The sequence below is a fragment of the Coturnix japonica genome, chromosome 3 (assembly GCF_001577835.2).
Source record: "Coturnix japonica isolate 7356 chromosome 3, Coturnix japonica 2.1, whole genome shotgun sequence".
Classification (NCBI taxonomy): domain Eukaryota; kingdom Metazoa; phylum Chordata; class Aves; order Galliformes; family Phasianidae; genus Coturnix; species Coturnix japonica.
In genome coordinates, this window is record NC_029518.1 from 71,904,348 (window position 1) to 71,910,980 (window position 6,633).

Consider the following 6,633-nt stretch of genomic DNA (forward strand, 5'->3'; position numbering starts at 1 on the left):
TCAGAATGAAGGCAAAAAATTTGCTGCTCTCACGATCTTTCACCTTTTTTCTTGACAGGAATGATTAAGCAGTATTTAACTCTGACATATTCTGAAATATTCATCTGGAAATTACATTATAAGATCAATAGAGAAAAAGGTAAAGCTGGTAGTAATATGTATGGATTCTTTTTTTTTTTTTTTTTTTTTTTTTAAAGCAACTTTTCCTATAACAAGAATGATGGTTTTCTTCTGTGTTCAGAAAATAAAATTTTCTGATTGTGTCTTAAAAATTCCCACAATTTGGTATTCTACTGAGATGCAAATGATGAGTTTATTTGTGTAAATGGCAATATTCAATGCACAGAAGACTTCTGTAAACTATATACATGTTTGCAATAGGATAAAATGAGAATATTGTTGATTTTATTTTAGCTGTAGCAGGTTGCTGCTGACACAATTAGCTTTCTCTGGCATCTCTCTCCTTGTACTGTGAATTTGCCAATATGTCAGGAGAGCTAGACTTTATTGATGCCTTTCATCCTGTCTGCCTTTTGGTCCATATGTCCAGTTTTTCTCTGTTCTTAGAGTAAATATTATGTACTCTTATTTCTTACCTCAACAAAGAGAAGAAAGTGTGATTGAGACATGCAAAAAGAATCTGAGAGCAATCCTAAGTCCCACAGAACAAATGTTGCATTGTGACTAGAGACTCCAATATATAAAGTAGTTTTTTGCAAATCTCCCTGCTAGCGGAAAGGAAGGAGAGAGGGAAAATAAATAAATAAATAAATAAATTAAAAAAAGAAAAAAAAGAAGAAGAAGAAGATCCCATGGTAACCCTTTGCAATTTTCTCTTTTCAGAGCTCCAGAATATCATTTGCTGCCTCTTTCATTAATTATACTGTGTTCAACAATTTATCTGAAACTCGGTGCATTAAGCATTTGATTTTATCTTTTCTTTTGTTTCACAGTGTTCTCCTTGAATTACTTTTACTCATTTTTATTTTTTTTAATTTATTTTATATTTTGTTTTTTGTTTTTTTTTTTAATTTCTCCTTCTATTTTCAGGTTTTTATATGTCCTTATATGTGAATAATAGATCTCATTTTATAAAAATCTTTTCTAACATTAATCAATTTAATTAAAAGCATTTTTTTATGTCATAGCTGTAATTTATCTGCTAATACTGTTCCTGACATTATCATCACTAAAATCGAAATATTTGTAGCTGAAGAACACAGAAATAGAAAAGTTTTTAACTGGGGAAAAAATTAAATTACATATATATACAAGGCTTTGCTGCATGAAGTGCATTTTCTTTTTGGAATAGGAAAAGAGTGATACTTCTGAATTTTCTGAAACCTGAACAAACCATCAGCTCTACCTACTACACTGCAGTGTTGACTAAGCTGAAGGCTCAAACTTCCAGAGTAAGACCAGAGAAGAAGATAGCTTTTCTCTTGCAACACAGTTATGCCAGCCCCCTTACCAGTTTGAAGACCATGGAGCACATTGCCATTCTTGGCTGGACTCTCCTACCACTGTGTCAGTGGTTTATGGGCTGATTCGAACATGTTCCATGACGAGTGGGACGGAGGGATTTCACAAAATCCACACCTCTGGAAAAGGGAAACAGGGGACCCAGAAATAACTAAAACCAGCAGCAATGATCTGAGAAGAAACAAACTAATTTACTAAGTATGGCATGAGAATGCAGGAGAGGCAAAAGAAAAGAGCAACGAAGAGAAAAGCCCAATCAGGTGATCTTGCCAGGAGTTCTATCTATCTCCTCTCTGGCTGCAAAGCCCCCTGGGGAATGTAGTTCTTCTTCTCTTCCAGACAGGTACCCGGAACTGTAGCATTAACATTTTAACTCCCAGCGCACTACATGATGTTATGATGTGAAATACCAGTAACCAAAAATCATAAAACCATGACACACATCCACTGTACAGTTCAAATTTGGCCCCTTCTGATTTCCACATGCTCAGGCAGCAACAAAATTATAGCATGATGTTGTGAAATTGCAGGTAAAAATCATCACTGGCAAAGATGCACAGCTGATGGTAGTGACTATGCCAAAAAATAGTGTTTTGTAGCTGAGAATTCGCTATATCAAATAGTGTTGTTGTGGTTTTTGTATCTGTATTTCTATGGAAATGAATAGGAGGCAATACTTTTGAAGTGACCTATGCATATCTCGACAGTGGATGGAAAATTTAATGTCCAGGTAAGTACAATTCTACTTAAAAAATATGTCTGTGGATACATAAGCACAATCTGTTGCAACAAAATCATTCCTCAGCATGAATATCTCAACTGAGTTGGAGAAGGGGAAGAAAAGGAAGATGAGGCATCAGTCTGAAGGCATAGCATATGAATTGTTTACCATGTTCTATTAAAATGTCTACTTCAACTGTGGGCTACTAATCTTCCAAGGACTCAGCAACTAGACACTGCAGAAGACTCATTCTGCTAATACATTGAATGTTATCATAAAAATAATAATGAATTTATCCCTGACATTGATTGTTAAATATTAGATTAATCACTCTTGACCACTATCCTTCTTGAAGCAACTTAATTTTAGCTCATCCTGATGAAAACAAGAAAGTTCAGATCCATTTTTAGACTCACTTATCTTAATGCTTTGTCATCTGAAGTTGTTAGGTAAACATGAAAATTTGGAAGCAAGGAGGGAAATGTTATTTATTATCCACAGGCATCATATCTCTACCACAGCTGTCTGTGTTGCACTGCTTTCTTTCATTTCTGCCCTGGGGATTTTCACTTTAGAATGATTTAGGTTATTGCTGAACTGTTGGCCTATCACTGAAATGCTCTTCCCCTTAGTGAAGAAATGAACATTTGACTCAGGGTTAAAAAGATTAACAGGCATCAGGACACAAAGAATTAAGTGTTGTGACATGGAATATTATGTAAGACTTCCAATGATCTGGTATTAAGTAGCATTCAAACTATCACTGCTGGAAATAATAGGGAATACTGAAACCAAAAAATCTTCAGTTAGTTAAGTTCAAATAGCATCAAGTTGCCACTTGGTTAACACCCAGAATGAGCAGTTTCTTTATTTTCTCATTCATTTGCTGATTTCTGAATTGAATTTGAAAGATTCTGGTGTAGGATTCCCTTTCACACAAGTTATTACCTGTTTTCAGAAAAACTGTTTTGTACAATTCCTTCATTTTTATTGTGTACTAAAACTCTAAGGAACATCACCAAGAATTAGACTATACCTCAAATAAATAAAAAATAACGTGGTCAGTGATAGAAAGCATTATTTTTAATGTATTATCTCCCTCCCACTAAAATATGTTTTTCCTTAAATCTAGCAATAATTGGGTACTGCACAGAATCATGAGAAAAATACTGTTAAAACTGGTAAGAAAATGAAAAGTGGTAATGCAAAAATGGATATCTCAGAATTAATTTAATTTAATTAATTAATTTAATTAATTAATTAATTAATTTAATGTTGCTCATAGTTTTCATGTGTTATATTAAATTTGTTCTTCAGTTTTATCATTAATTTCTTTTAAAAAGCAAGAAATAGAATAATATAATACCTTACTCTTCACAGAATAAAGTAAGCTTCAGAGAAGAAAAAAGGCAGCAAAAATGTAGTCTTCCTCCTTTCCCTGTCTCATATTTTGATATGTTTCTCTCAGTCTCATATCAGTTGATTATGCAAAACTTCACTGGTTTGCATAACAGTCTGGGCAATAGTTCACCATCTGTACTGATTTCCTGTATCTTGGAAATCAGATTTCTTTCATTGCTTCTTTGCCAGCATCAGTTCTGAGAAAGCACTATGGGCAACATAAATGTTAGCTTTCTTTCATCTTCAAACAAAGCAGTCAAACATTTGGCAGTTTTGTAATGTCAGGAGGATTAAAAACTAAATATCAAACATAGTTTTAGTCTGACAATTATCAGGAATTTTCTCAAGTTCCTCAGTGAATTCTTCCTATTCAACTCTCCAAGAAGACATCCTTGCTAACACTGGACATTTATTTTTCTTCTCTGAGCAACAGAAAAGGCACTAGGTGTAAGGTTCTAGAAGTACGTAGGAGGGGTCTCAAGCACTAAGAGGCCTCATTCCATATTAGTAAAATGGTGTGAACCCCGAGGAGCTCAGACTTGTAGACTTAAAGAGTCAGAAGAGATCAGCCTCTTGCTGCGGGTAGATAGCTCCAGCAATGAAAGGTAAAGTCCCTGGTGACTAAGGCAGTATGCAGGACATTATGGAGAGAAAAGTTATGTTTTTAATATTAATATTAATTCTCAGTAACAGCTCTAGCTGATACTTTCCAAAACTAAGTTGGAAAGGATATGCTTTTCCTTTATAGTTTCCAGTCAGGAGACAAATCATGCATTTAAAATTATATTACAATAGAAACTGTGGTAGCACCTTATTTAGACACTGAAGGAGATGTCAAAGTGGCTGGCTTGTTCTCTTGGAAAAACTGTATCTGCTGTTCTTCCTGCTGCTTTACAAATCAGTTCAGATCACCTTTTTATGAGTACTATGAGCAAACTTCTGAAGCATCCTCAGAGGTTATATTTCCTCAGCAGCATTGATAGTATCAGCAAAACACTGCTCAGAGAGTCAGTCAGCTCTGAGAAAACAATAACTGTGAATGTCACAGGAGATCATTTCATTTTTTCAAGAGCTGGCAAAAAAAAAAAAAAAAAAAGTAAAAAAAAAAAAATCAGTTGAAGACTTTGGATACTGCAGCATATTAGAATCAGTAAACAGAAGAAAAATATCAGAGCCAGTCTTTAGAATACATTATGCTGTGATAAATGTAAAACAATTCTGCTTCAAATCTGTGGTGATTACAAAAGAAGACAAAGACAGTGTGGTAGTGATAATGAAAGAACCAGCTAAAACCTCATCCTGCAATAATTATGCGAAACCACAGCATTATCTGCTGCTCAGCCACTGCTGAGGTGCCAAAGTCCCCACTCACCACTTAGACCAATTTTCAACACTGACGAAACATGTAATGATTTTAGACTTTTTCAGGTTACTGTTAAAATTCCACAGATGTTTAAATATCAACACTGACCATGCTTTAATCGCTTAGTAATGGGGAGATGACTTTCTTCATTCTCCAGAAGACTGACTTCTGCTATAGCATGCTTGAAGGTGGAGGCAGTGACAAATCCCTGTGACAGATTTCAAACAACTTTTGCTCCTGCCCCGGACTTCTAAACTGTGGGCTCCTGACCCTCTGACTACCGCAGAACGTGGTCCAGATGTGCTTTGACTGCTGTGCAGTCAGGTGCTCTGGGTGGGAATATTCCAGCTTTCAACTGAATCAAAATCATGGTTATTTAAATCAGGAGGAAAGTCCCATTAGTCATTTCCAATGTGTAAGTGGAAGTGTACACAGAAAGTGTAAATTTTCTAAGCATAAACCCTCCTACTTGCCTGCCCAAACAATGAGCTTTCTGGTAGCTCCTCTAGCACCATAACTCCTGCACAGTAACTGTGCCACATGGTGCCATTGCCCTTCAGTCAGAAAAAAACAGTGTGCCTCTCAGAAACTGCCCCATCTTGGAACTGGCAGGTTTAGAGCACCTGAAGCTGCAGATAGCCATGCATTTACACCCTGCCTAGTGACCAGTGATGGCTTTTTCTAAATTTATTTTGTTTCCCATATAAAACAAACACTGTTTTCTGGAGAGAAACATCTACCATGGATCTACATATAAGTTTAGACTTTATTTTGCCTCAATCTAAAATATCTGTTTGCTCTTTGTAGCAGGCATTGGGTGAAGATTAGAAGTCCAAAAGAAATAACGTCTGAGAATGGCCTGACAATGTCTACAAGGCAAATTTTCTTTCATTCAAGGCGGCCACACTTGGATGTACTTCTCAGAGAATAAGCGCTGCTATTCTTGTGATGAATTAACAGAACTCTATTACTAATGAGTATATTCTTTAATTGTTATGGAGGTCAGTCTAGGAAAATTGAAGAGATTTATTTTTATTGTTTACTCATGTATTCTTGAAATAAGCTGTAAGAAGAAATGGAGTTTATTAATCTCAAAAATATTACTCTTCAGAGTTCAGCACCTGCTGCATAAATGCTCTAACAATGTGGGCATTTAACTTGCCTAGGAATATAACTGTAGTGTTTGCTCCTTTCTCTAACCACAGGTTTATTTTATTTTGTATATTCTACTTGCTACCATCTGACAGATTAACTTGTCTTCAGCTATAACCCAACAATGCATAACAGGTCTAGGTACAAACCTGCAAAATTCAGTGTCTTCTCTTGAGTTACAACACTTTAATAGCCCTTCTGGAAATGAATAAATATGTGTTGATAAATCTGTTTTTTTTGTTTTGTTTTGTTTTGTTTTGTTTTTATTTTCCCCAAACTAAACTTCTATATGGTGAAACTACAGAACTGTTTAATTCTGCAAGAACCTTTTAAAATTCTTATTTTCATAAAACACTCTGCCTTCAGCAAGAGCGCAATGACCTTTTCCTTTATTTCAACACTGTTAGCAGCAAGCTCCTTTCAAGTAGTTTAGCATCCACGTACTGCCATGCCTCATTTCAATTTAAGCGTGTGCTTAAATATGTTACAGTACTGAGATTCAAATTATGAGTAA

General features: G+C 35.3%; 1 long non-coding RNA gene across 1 annotated transcript; it reads right to left on the bottom strand.

The window, feature by feature from the left end:
* Positions 1-364: 364 nt before the first annotated feature.
* LOC116653209 lies at positions 365-4,254 on the bottom strand. Its single transcript, XR_004306715.1, has 3 exons — positions 3,570-4,254; positions 1,472-1,601; positions 365-725 (listed from the first exon to the last, which is right to left on the bottom strand). It is a non-coding gene; the product is annotated as an uncharacterized LOC116653209 (long non-coding RNA).
* Between the last annotated feature and the right edge of the window lie 2,379 nt (positions 4,255-6,633).